This window comes from Dendrobates tinctorius, unplaced genomic scaffold (assembly GCF_039654945.1).
Source record: "Dendrobates tinctorius isolate UK_male_01 unplaced genomic scaffold, ASM3965494v1 ptg000332l, whole genome shotgun sequence".
Lineage (NCBI taxonomy): Eukaryota > Metazoa > Chordata > Amphibia > Anura > Dendrobatidae > Dendrobates > Dendrobates tinctorius.
This window is the reverse complement of record NW_027361998.1, coordinates 17309692-17322892: the sequence shown is the minus strand read 5'-3', so window position 1 is coordinate 17322892 and position 13201 is coordinate 17309692. Positions and strand designations below refer to the sequence as shown.

Sequence of the window (13201 nt, the reverse complement as noted above, 5' to 3'; positions counted from 1 at the left end):
GAGTGTCTCCCATTAGCATTATTCTCAGTAAGGCACACACCCACGGGGAAAGCTAAACTGTCACCCTTCGAGATACTGTTTGGAAGACCACCAAACACAGGGTTGTACTACCCACAGGTCTTAACACTCAATGTGGATAATTTGACAAGTTATGTAATCCAGTTGCAAAAGCATTTAACTCAAATGCATTCTCTAGTTTTCTCTTCCATTCCAGATCCAGATAGTGTGGAAGGAACTCACTGTCTGCAACCTGGTGATTACGTATATGTCAAGAAACACTCCAGAAAGACCCTTGAACCCCGATATCAGGGACCTTACCAAGTACTCCTGACAACGCCTACTTCTGTTAAGTTGGAAGGACGACCAACCTGGATCCACGCATCACATTGCAAACTAGCCACAGGAATTAACAAAGCATAAGAGTGCATAATGTTTTGGTTTAGTTTTGTTGCATTATCTGTAATAATGGTAGCTGCGTGGGACAATCTAAATTCTCCAATGTCCTTGAATAATAAGTTTATACAACATCATGAAAAATTACTGAATGATTGGTTAAATGACACTCAGCCTCCAGCAGATTGCTGGATCTGCACACATTCACCAGTATCAGCCACTAGTATTCCGTTCCTTGTTATTCCTGTGCCACCCGAAGAATTATTTGCCTGGACCAGTTGTTCTGATACACTTGCTAATAATGCCACAAATAATGTGAAGTTATGGAACACAACTGTTGGAATACCTATTGTGGGATGGGTAGGATACCCTTGGTGGCAGGGTAACCTTTCAGGAAGTAATGCACACCTTCAATATCTGGCATATAAAGGGGGGGCTTGGGTACCCAGGAATAGAACTCGATTAACCTACCTGGGGCAAATTCCAATGTATGGCCTACAAGTTAGTTTTAATGTAACTTCCCACTCTACTGATGCCTTCAAACCAATACTGCTAGAAAGAAGGTTGCATAACACGTCCTGGGAGTATTCCAATTTATTTCCCCAGGGCAATAATGAAACTTGTTTTAATATTTCAGGTAATATACCTTGCAACGAGTCATCTGGATGTGAGAAAGGAATTCCCACCTGTGGAAATCCCGATGTAGGCTATTGTAGCCCTTTAGGACAACTTCCAAATTGGTGTATGCTTCAGAATGTATCTGCGTTCATAGATTTGGTTCATAGACTGGTATTACAACATTCAGCCCTATGGGACCTACCTAGTGACATGTACTGGGTATGTGGAGACAATGCATATAAATGGTTGCCAGTAGGGGTTTTAGGTTGACATCTCATTTCTGGCATGAAGGAGCGTACTCTTGTGATGACAGACGTGGCCTTAGTAACTGGGGGATGGAGAGGGTAAAAGAAGATACCTGTCTCCCTCGGGCAACCCGTCGGCCTGGGATAGTACCTGGTGAATAGGGCACTATCAGCTGTCGTTGCAGGATCCAGTGTTCCAGATTGTGAAGAATAAAGATGTCAAAGGGGGGAATGATAGGAACTGAAGTAGTTAAATTGAGTTCTGTCTATGTTGCATTTTCTTGTTTAAAACTTATCTTTTCTGTTCCCTTGTGAACCAAGGTCAAATACTCCTGCTTTTTAGCCTACATGACTTTCTTTGTAGAAAACAAGTTGTGAAATCATTTTTTATACTGCGCATGTCTGTAAATGTTTAAATTCTTTGCTATAAAAGATGGAAGCCTAACTGATAAGCCAGAGGCGTCTTGGCAGGCATCCAGAGTGGTATTATACAGCTTGTGTCTGTGTTATCCTTCTCGACGGAGCAATCAATTAGAGACATATGGTGCCTTACACCCAAGAACATCGGTCCTTCAGAAGAAAGAGATATCTGAGGGATCCCGACAATGGCAAACAGGACAATCACTACACTACAGTAACCAGACAAGAGCGTTTACTGTGGCCATGGCAAGCATTAAAGATCAAGCACTCATTGTCAAAAGCGCTAGTTTGCAAGAGAAACGCTGTGTTTCTGCCCATTTTCGAACTGGGGACCTGTCACGTGTGAGGCGAACGTGATAACAGCTACACTACAGAAACCAGAAGCAAGCGCTTACTGTGGTGACAACAAGCAATCGAGATCAAGAACTGAAAGTCAAAAGCTTGGATACCAAAGGGTAACACCGTGTTTCTGCCCAGTTTCTAGCTGGGGACCTTTCGCGTGTAAGGCGAACGTGATAACCACTACACCCCAGAAACCGGATGCAAGCGCTTACTGTGGTGACAACAAGCAATCGAGATCAAGAACTGAAAGTCAAAAGCTTGGAAACCAAAGGGTAACAGCGTGTTTCTGCCCAGTTTCTAACAGGGGACCTTTCACGTGTTAGGCGAACGTGATAACCACTACACTACAGAAACCGGCTGCGGAAGGTTACTGTGGTCATGACGAGCCATCGAGAACAAAGACTCAACGTCAAAAGCTTTAATAACAACGCATAAAGTCATGCTTCTATCCAGTTTCGAACTGTGGACCTTTCGCGTGTGAGGTGAACGTGACAACCACTACACTTCAGAAACTCCATGCAAAGATAAAGATGTTTAAACATGCTGAAATGAACTTGAAAAAGAAAAAAACAGCCAGCCAAAGTCAAGAGGTCTTCCTCTATGTCTGAAGACAGGACAAAGTGCATTTTGCAACACAGGAACCTTTCATTTGTCAGGCTATTGGAGAAAAAGAACAAACAGGGAAACAAAACCATGCTCCACAAAACATTCTCATGCCTTTGTCCAAAAGCCAAAAAGAAAAAGCACCTAGATGCCTGCTTTCGCACCTTGATCCTATCAGGTGTTACTTGAATTAGGAACACTTAGACACTGTCAAAAACACACATGCTTGCCAAAAGCAAAAACGGGTAGAAATAATCACATTGGTAAAAGTAATGCTCATTAAACCAGCAATAGAATATGCTAACTAAGGCTAATTAAGCCAACAATATACGTTTGTGATCAAAATAAAGAAAAGCCACATAGAATCATAGAATCATAGAATCGTAGAGTTGGAAGGGACCTCCTGGGCCATCTGGTCCAACCCCCTGCTCAAAGCAGGATTCGCTAAATCATCCCAGTCAGATGTCTGTCCAGCCTCTGTTTGAAGACTTCCATTGAAGGAGAACTCACCACTTCTCGTGGCAGCCTGTTCCACTCATTGATCACTCTAACTGTCAAAAAGTTTTTTCTAATATCTAATCTGTGTCTCCTCCCATTCAGTTTCATCCCATTGCTTCTAGTCTTTCCTTGTGCAAATGAGAATAAAGTTGATCCTTCTACAATGTGACAGCCCTTTAGATATTTGTAGACAGCTATTAAGTCTCCTCTCAGTCTTCTCTTTTGCAAACTAAACATTCCCAAATCCTGCAACCTTTCCTCATAAGACAGGGTTTGCAGACCGGTCACCATTCTGCTCGCTCTTTTCTGAACTTGCTCCAGTTTGTTGATGTCTTTTTTAAAATGTGGTGCCCAAAACTGGACACAATATTCCAGATGAGGTCTGACCAAAGAGGAGTAGAGGGAGATAATGACTTCACGTGATCTAGACTGTATGCTTCTGTTAATACATCCTAGAATTGCATTTGCCTTTTTTGCTGCTGCATCACACTGTTGACTCATATTCAGTCTGTGATCTATTAGTATACCCAAGTCTTTTTCACATGTGCTGTCACTTAGCCCTTTTCCTCCCATTCTATATATGCTTTTTCCATTTTTATTGCCCAGATGTAGTACTTTGCATTTCTCCCTGTTAAAAACCATTCTGTTAGTTGCTGCCCACTTCTCCAGTTTATTTAAATCTTTTTGAATCCTCTCTCTCTCTTCTCTAGTATTAGCTATCCCTCCTAGCTTTGTGTCATCAGCAAATTTAATCAGTTTACCCTCAATACCTTCATCTAAATCGTTGATAAAGATGTTGAACAATACAGGGCCCAGGACAGAGCCCTGTGGTACCCCACTTGAGACATTCTTCCAACTGGATGTGCAGCCATTTATGACCACTCTTTGGGTCCGATCACTAAGCCAGTTATGAATCCACCTAACAGTTGCCTTGTCCATTCCATACTTAATCATTTTTTCAATAAGGATTGTATGAGAGACTTTGTCAAATGCTTTGCTGAAGTCAAGATATACTATATCTACAGCATTTCCTTGATCCACCCAATCAGTGATACCGTCATAGAAGGAAATTAAGTTAGTCTGACATGACTTATTAGTTACAAACCCATGCTGACTCTGTTTAATCACTTCATTCTTATCCAGGTATTGACATACATGTTGTTTAATAATTTGTTCAAAGATCTTTCCTGGTATAGAAGTCAGACTCACAGGCCTATAGTTACCTGGGTCCACCTTCTTCCCCTTTTTGAAGATAGGAACAACATTTGCTCTTCTCCAGTCTTCTGGCACTTCTCCTGTTCTCCAAGAATTTTCAAAGATTATAGAGAGGGGTTCAAAAATTTCTTCTGCTATCTCCTTCAGTACTCTGGGGTGTAATTCATCTGGACCTGGAGACTTGAATTCATTTAGGCTAGCTAAGTGTTTCCTCACTATCTTTCTGTTTATAGATATCCTGGATTCTTCTATTCCCTTAATAGGACAGTGAATAACAGTTGATGTTACATTTCCTTTCTGAGAGAAAACAGATGCAAAATAGGAATTTAAAAGTTCAGCCTTCTCAACATCCTGTCTTACCATTTCATCATTTTCATCCTGTAAAAATCCTATGGCATCTTTGACTTTTCTTTTACTTTTGACATATCCCCAAAATCCTTTATTATTGCTTTTGACATCTCTTGCAAGCCTCAATTCATTTTCAGCTTTAGCTAATCTGATTTGTGCCCTGCAGGTTCTGCAGACAGCATTATATTCTTCTTTAGATATGCCTCCCTCTTTCCATTTTATAAACATTTTTTTCTTCCTTTTTAGCATGTGCTTAAGTTCTGTGTTCATCCATCCTGGTTTCCTTAACTGCTTCCTATTCTTCCCTCTTTTCGGAATTGTTAACAACTGTGCTTTGAGAATTTCATTTTTCAAGATTTCCCATCCTTCCTGGACATTTTTGTCTTTAAGGATATCCAGCCATTGGATCCCTCCAATTCTCTTTCTGAATCCCTTAAAATCTGCCTTTCTGAAATCTAACCTTGAAGTCTGAGTCTTCACAGGTCTTCCGCCTCTAGTTATCCAAAATTCTAAAATAGCATGGTCGCTACCTCCTAGGGTCCCAGCCACTTTTGCCTCCTCAACCATTTCCTCCCAGTTTATAAGGATTAGATCCAAAGTAGCAGTTCCCCTTGTTTTCTCCCTTACCTTTTGGAAGATAAAGTTGTCAGCAAGAGAGGATAAGAATTTCCTTGACCTGTTAGTTTTGCCTGAGAGAGGTTCCCAACAAATGTCTGGATAGTTGAAATCTCCCATGACAACTATGTCATATTTTTTGGAGAACTTGGCCATTTGATGCATAAAGAGTTCATCCATAGCTTCAGCTTGCACAGGCGGCCTGTAGTAAATGCCTACAATGGTGTCCTTTCCATTGTTCTGTCCTTGTATTCTTACCCAAACAGTTTCCACAGAACTCCCAGTCTCTGAAGCTTCAATCTCTGTGCAGATATACGCGTTTCTAACATACAATGCGACACCCCCTCCTCGTTTATCAAGTCTGTTTCTTGCAAATAAGTTGTATCCTTCTAGTCTTGTATTCCAATCATGTGTATTGTCCCACCAAGTTTCAGTGATTCCAATGACATCATATTTCTTTTCCTGTGTTAGTAGTTCCAATTCTCCTTGTTTGTTGCCCATGCTTTGTGCATTAGTATAGAAACATTTTAGTTTGTGATTGGTTTCTCTTTCTCCAATATTTTTATTAATTAGATTCTTTCGTCTTTGTTCTTCCTTTCCACTTCTAATAGCAGAGTTCTCAATAGCATTTGTCAGGTGTATGGCTTTTTCTGGTCTTTTGCTTCCCTTCCCATGTTGTTCTAGTTTAAAGCTCTCCTTACAAGTGTAGCAAGGCGACTTCCAAATACATGCTTTCCAGTCTTCGTAAGGTGCACCCCATCTCTAGCAAGTAGTCCATCGTATAAGTAGTTCACTCCGTGATCCAGAAATCCAAATCGTTGCTGACGGCACCATCGACGTAGCCAGTTGTTCACCTGCAGAATCTTATTCCACCTCCTTGTTCCATGGCCATCCACTGGGAGGATGGAAGAGAAGACCACCTGCGCTCCCAGTTCTTTCACTTTCTTGCCTAAGTCTTCAAAGTCTCTGCAGATGGTTTCCAGGTCGTTTCTTGAGGTGTCATTTGTCCCCACATGTAGTAGCAGGAATGGGTAGTCATCTGTAGGTCTGAAGAGTCCTGATATCCTGTCAGACACATCTTTAATTTTTGCACCTGGAAGACAACACATTTCTCTTGTAGTTATATCCGGTCTGCAGATAGCGGCCTCAGTTCCTCTCAACAGGGAATCCCCCATGACCACCACTCTCCGTTTCTTCTTCACAACATTTTTCTTTCTCCATCCAGGAGGACTCTGAAGGCGTACAAGGTTGCTGCTTGTTGGCAAAGTCTTATCCTGATGTATTTCTTCATTGTTTTCCTGCGTGAGAGCCTGGTACTGGTTTCTGAGCAGTATGGGTGCTGACTGCCTCCTGATCCTCCTGCTTCTCTGGGTCACATGTCTCCATTCCTCTGTTTCTTCAGGTGCACTTCGAATTTCTTCTCTTTCTGTAACATGAAGAGATAATTCTGCTCTGTCCAAGAACTCTTCACCTTCCTTAATGATCTTCAACGTAGCTAAACCTCTCTTCGAGATTTTGCAACTTTTCCTCCAACAGGGACACAAGCTTGCATTTGTGACATGTGAAGTTTGGCTTTTCCACTGGTAAGTCTGTGAACATGTAGCAAGAAATGCAGCTCACCAAATGGCTCCTGGCCTCTTCCATCTTGAGATTTCTTAAAAACGATGAAAGATGAGCCCAAATTCGGCGCGCGGTTTTTCCGATTTCCTCTTTTCAGCTGCAACGGCCAAAACCCAGTGATCGTTGAGCTCGCGGAGACTCTTCACTTATCCCAGAAGGCACTGGGAATATGCAAATGATCTCCTCAAGACTCTACCCCTGGTTTTCCGATTTCCTCTTTTCAGCTGCAACGGCCAAAACCCAGTGATCGTTGAGCTCGCGGAGACTCTTCACTTATCCCAGAAGGCACTGGGAATATGCAAATGATCTCCTCAAGACTCTTCCCCTGGTTTTCCGATTTCCTCTTTTCAGCTGCAACGGCCAAAACCCAGTGATCGTTGAGCTCGCGGAGACTCTTCACTTATCCCAGAAGGCACTGGGAATATGCAAATGATCTCCTCAAGACTCTTCCCCTGGTTTTCCGATTTCCTCTTTTCAGCTGCAACGGCCAAAACCCAGTGATCGTTGAGCTCGCGGAGACTCTTCACTTATCCCAGAAGGCACTGGGAATATGCAAATGATCTCCTCAAGACTCTTCCCCTGGTTTTCCGATTTCCTCTTTTCAGCTGCAACGGCCAAAACCCAGTGATCGTTGAGCTCGCGGAGACTCTTCACTTATCCCAGAAGGCACTGGGAATATGCAAATGATCTCCTCAAGACTCTTCCCCTGGTTTTCCGATTTCCTCTTTTCAGCTGCAACGGCCAAAACCCAGTGATCGTTGAGCTCGCGGAGACTCTTCACTTATCCCAGAAGGCACTGGGAATATGCAAATGATCTCCTCAAGACTCTTCCCCTGGTTTTCCGATTTCCTCTTTTCAGCTGCAACGGCCAAAACCCAGTGATCGTTGAGCTCGCGGAGACTCTTCACTTATCCCAGAAGGCACTGGGAATATGCAAATGATCTCCTCAAGACTCTTCCCCTGGTTTTCCGATTTCCTCTTTTCAGCTGCAACGGCCAAAACCCAGTGATCGTTGAGCTCGCGGAGACTCTTCACTTATCCCAGAAGGCACTGGGAATATGCAAATGATCTCCTCAAGACTCTTCCCCTGGTTTTCCGATTTCCTCTTTTCAGCTGCAACGGCCAAAACCCAGTGATCGTTGAGCTCGCGGAGACTCTTCACTTATCCCAGAAGGCACTGGGAATATGCAAATGATCTCCTCAAGACTCTTCCCCTGGTTTTCCGATTTCCTCTTTTCAGCTGCAACGGCCAAAACCCAGTGATCGTTGAGCTCGCGGAGACTCTTCACTTATCCCAGAAGGCACTGGGAATATGCAAATGATCTCCTCAAGACTCTTCCCCTGGTTTTCCGATTTCCTCTTTTCAGCTGCAACGGCCAAAACCCAGTGATCGTTGAGCTCGCGGAGACTCTTCACTTATCCCAGAAGGCACTGGGAATATGCAAATGATCTCCTCAAGACTCTTCCCCTCTTCCCCTGCCCGGGATCAAAACAGGGAACTTTCAGGAGGATGGCAAACAGGACAATCACTACACTACAGTAACCAGACAAGAGCGTTTACTGTGGTCATGGAAAGCATTAAAGTTCAAGCACTCATTGTCAAAAGCGCTAGTTTGCAAGAGGAAAGCTGTGTTTCTGCCCAGTATCGAACTGAGTACCTTTCACATGTAAAGCGAACGTGATAACCGCTACACTACAGAAACCAACCGATTCAAACAAACAAAAAATGCTGTGGTCATGGCAAGCAATAAAGAACAAGCACTAAATGTCAAAAAGATCGTTTTCCAAGAGAATAAGCTGTGTTTCTGCCCAGTTTCAACCTGGGGACCTTTCGCGTGTGAGGTGAACGTGATAACCGCTACACTACAGAAACCGGATGCAAGCGCTTACTGTGGTGACAACAAGTAATCGAGATCAAGAACTGAAAGTCAAAAGCTTGGATACCAAAGGGTAACTGCGTGTTTCTGCCCAGTTTCGAACTGGGGACCTTTCGCGTGTTAGGCGAACGTGATAACCACTACACTACAGAAACCGGCTGCGGAAGGTTACTGTGGTCATGACGAGCCATCGAGAACAAAGACTCAACGTCAAAAGCTTTAATATCAACGCCTAATGTCATGCTTCTATCCAGTTTCGAACTGGGGACCGTTCGCGTGTGAGGTGAACGTGACAACCACTACACTTCAGAAACTCCATGCAAAGCTAAAGATGTTTAAACATGCTGAAATGAACTTGAAATAGAAAAAAACAGCCAGCCAAAGTCAAGAGGTCTTCCTCTATGTCTGAAGACAGGACAAAGTGCATTTTGCAACACAGGAACCTTTCATTTGTCAGGCTATTGGAAAAAAGAACAAACAGGGAAACAAAACCATGCTCCACAAAACATTCTCATGCCTTTGTCCAAAAGCCAAAAAGAAAAAGCACCTAGATGCCTGCTTTCGCACCTTGATCCTATCAGGTGTTACTTGAATTAGGAACACTTAGACACTGTAAAAAACACACATGCTTGCCAAAAGCAAAAACGGGTAGAAATAATCACATTGGTAAAAGTAATGCTCATTAAACCAGCAATAGAATATGCTAACTAAGGCTAATTAAGCCAACAATATACGTTTGTGATCAAAATAAAGAAAAGCCACATGTTTCTGCACGGGATCAAAACAGGGAACTTTCAGGAGGATGGCAAACAGGACACTCACTACACTACAGTAACCAGACAAGAGCGTTTACTGTGGTCATGGCAAGCACTAAAGATCAAGCACTCATTGTCAAAAGCGCTAGTTTGCAAGAGGAACGCTGTGTTTCTGCCCAGTTTCGAACTGAGGACTTTTCACGTGTAAAGCAAACGTGATAACCGCTACACTACAGAAAACAACCAATTCAAACTAACAAAAAATGCTGTGGTCATGGCAAGCAATAAAGAACAAGCACTGAAAGTCAAAAAGATCGTTTTCCAAGAGGAAAAGCTGTGTTTCTGCCCAGTTTCGAACTGGGGACCTTTCGCGTGTGAGGCGAACGTGATAACCGCTACACTACAGAAACCAGATGCAAGCGCTTACTGTGGTCACAACAAGCAATCAAGATCAAGAACTGAAAGTCAAAAGCTTGGATACCAAAGGGTAACAGCGTGTTTCTGCCCAGTATCGAACTGGGGACCTTTCGCGTGTTAAGCGAACGTGATAACCACTACACTACAGAAACCAGCTGCGGAAGGTTACTGTGGTCATGACGAGCCATCGAGAACAAAGACTCAACGTCAAAAGCTTTAATATCAACGCCTAATGTCATGCTTCTGTAGGGCAGGTGACCTGACGGATGGACGGACTAGTCAGAGTGAAGAAAGATAGGTTTGCACAGTGTAGGTAGGAGTCAGTGATTACAGTGGGGAAACAACTAGGAAAGTGTAGTGGACGTGCAGTACCTTGGGATGACCATTAGATGGCAGGGTGGAGTGTGAGCAAAGGACTTTACAGCAGCTTAGGGCTTTAGAAACCGTTGGTCATGGGGGGCGTGGTGACAGTTAGAGTGACAGTTTCAAGGAACCGGGGGAGTTATAAATACTGAGGGAGGGTTCCAGAAAGATCCAGTCCCCAGGGGGAGCCCAGGTGACAGGAGGACTACGCCAGTCTGTGTGCCCTGAGGAGAATCCAGACCAGGGGGACTGAGGAGAGAGGACGTCAGGGGGGTGGTCCTGACAGGAAAGGACCGCAGTTGAGACGAGGTACTGGGTGTAAGACACCGTATGTGACACGACGACTGAGCAGTAGAAGCGCTGTTGGTTAATGGGCCTAAGGTGGCCACAGTGACGGAACTGTCAGGAGCGTCGACAGTAAAGGAGGGGATGGTGTGTGCAGACACGTCTCCAGTGTACGGTGTGAGAAGCGGCTCTGGAAACGGAGGGCCGCGAGGTGTGCCGTTAGTCGGACGGCAAGTGAAGAAATAAACTTGGACCTGTTGCACCCAGAATCTGCCTCCATCGTGTCTCTGTTGTCATCTCTGCGCGGTATAAAAGTAGGACCACCCCCCCAGCTCGGCACCCCACCACCGACCCTACATTTGGCGTAGTCAGCAGGATCGCCGCCGCTAATACCTCATCTTCTGCGGCAGACCTGCCTCAAAGAATGGAAAAGGACTTGGACTACTCTGTTTGGATTACAATTACCTGTGGATTACAAATGACCTACCTGTGGAATACAAATGGGAAGCGCTGTGGCGGATCTGTGTGGCCAGCAGAGGATCCGGGGCGGTACCAGGTACTGTGCAGTATGGCGGTGTTGCTTCAGCGCAGAGGAGAGGTCCGGGTGTTTGCAGTCGTGTTGAATGGACTGGGACCCCCTCCAACGTACCCCAAAAGGAAGCAGTATGTGCCTGGAAATCGACGCTTCCATATATTGGACCCTGACAGGATGGTGGAGAGGCCTGCCGACACCTCACCTCACAGAGGGAGTGGCACAGAAGAAAAACTTGGCTGCGGCTGTCTGATGCCATTCGAGTGCTGCCCAACGGACGGTATGAGACTCTGCAGGTGTCGGGGCATCGGCCGCCTAGAGTGGCAGTGGCGGCAGGGGATGGAGCTGTGCCAGAAGTCGCCCTCAGAGCCACGGGAGAGCAGCGGGATGCTGAGCTGGGGAGCGGAGCCTGAGCGGAGTCAGCGAAAACGGCCGCCACCAATACCAGCAGAGGACTTCTCAGCGGAGCCCCCGAGTTTAGGGGAAAAACCCGCGGGACAGTGGAGCAAGGGACGGAGGCTGCGGGTGAAGCCACGTATTGATGTGATGGAGGCCGCAGCGCCGGGGAAGGTGAGAGTACCCCCGGCACCACTAGTGCCTCCGCCAGCGGCCCTCATCATTCCGCCGCAGCACGCTGCCCCCTGCGCACCGGAAGGCCTGGGTACATCGGGCCCAGTGGTGTATGCAGAGTTGTGCGAGGCCCCTGCTCAAGTCCCTGAGGTACCCCGCCTGGAGCCGCCAGTGCGGAAGTCATCCAAAGAAGATGCTGCTGCGTTCCCCCTGCTGATAGCAGCTGCGTCGTTGGAACCGGCCGTTACTCCGGCTCCATTGGAAGTAGTGGATGCGGCCTGTCCTGAGGCCGCGGTTATGCCGCTGCTGAAGTCGACTGCGGCCGACTTAGTGGGCCTTGTGATTCCAGCCTCCAAGGACCCGGTTGTCCCCATTTGCCACCTGGCCCCAGCGGCTGTTGAGCTGCAGGAATCATCGGCCGCCTCTGATCCACGTCCTTCCTCGGTTAAGTCCCGCCCACCGGACTCCAGGGCTCATGCCGGACCCTCTGTTTGGGTCGCAGGAGTTATAGAGAAGAAGAGGGCCAGGGGGCAGGAAGTCTGGAACCTGCTCCATGAGAGGGGAGAGGCTGGCATGGCGGCTGCACGACCCCCGGGACGGCTCGTTTATACTATCTTGCAGAAAGGGACACTTCTTGCATCCTGGGAGCTCCACGGTTGTGGGGTTCCATACTACTGACCACCGAAAGGAGGATTGAACTGTCAGGAGTTCGTTGCACCGTTGTGCAGGTCAAAAGGACAGTTCGCGGTCAGCTTTTAAAAAAAAAAAGAAATGTTTATCTGTGATTTTTATGTCTGTTTTTCTATGTTCCTCTTACAGGATAGATTGTGTTTACTTTTTAGACTGACAGAGCGCGGGATACTTAGAAGAGAGAGAGTGTCCATGTCCAAGGAAGGGAGGAGGAAAGGAGACTTGCAATGTTATGTTATATTTTGGTTTTAAAAGCAAGAAAAAAAAAATTATAAAAATGGGTACTTGTGCTATTATAAAGTTGTTTAATGTATAATATGCCAAAGTAAATGCAACAGGTCCGGGTAAGGGAAGGTCTGCGGGACCAAAGGAAAGTGTGAGATCCGGTAGGGATCTAAGAGTTGAGGAGGTCTGGGAGACCGGGACGCCGACCATGACATGTAATTGAAAGAAGGAAAATGAGTTGGAAGACGTGAGAAAGACAGCCGTCCTAGGTCAGGTCCCCAACACCACGGACACCCCTGAAGAAGGAAAGGCGGGCGCCGGCAATGATCTGGTAGGTGAGTGGCCTCGATCATGGCGTACCGGATAGTGAAAGGTAACAGTAGGGGAGAGTAGGGGAAAGATACACGCCGTAGAGAGAATACGGGTGTACCTTGCCCAATTTGAAAGACATTGTCATGTGGCATGCGCGCTGGTGAGTAGCAGTAGGCTGCTCAGAGCATAGTGCTCCCAGTATGGTTCGGCCCCCGCAGATAGTGGGTTTGGCTCAACTTCTGGTCCGACAACAGAATG

At 45.8% G+C, this 13201-nt stretch overlaps 3 non-coding genes across 3 annotated transcripts; all 3 read right to left on the bottom strand.

The window, feature by feature from the left end:
• Positions 1–8876: 8876 nt before the first annotated feature.
• TRNAV-AAC (transfer RNA valine (anticodon AAC)) lies at positions 8877–8949 on the bottom strand. Its single transcript has one exon. It is a non-coding gene; the product is annotated as a tRNA-Val (tRNA).
• A 937-nt stretch (positions 8950–9886) lies between these two features.
• TRNAV-CAC (transfer RNA valine (anticodon CAC)) lies at positions 9887–9959 on the bottom strand. Its single transcript has one exon. It is a non-coding gene; the product is annotated as a tRNA-Val (tRNA).
• An 86-nt stretch (positions 9960–10045) lies between these two features.
• On the bottom strand, positions 10046–10118 carry TRNAV-AAC (transfer RNA valine (anticodon AAC)). The gene has a single exon. It is a non-coding gene; the product is annotated as a tRNA-Val (tRNA).
• Positions 10119–13201: the final 3083 nt, after the last annotated feature.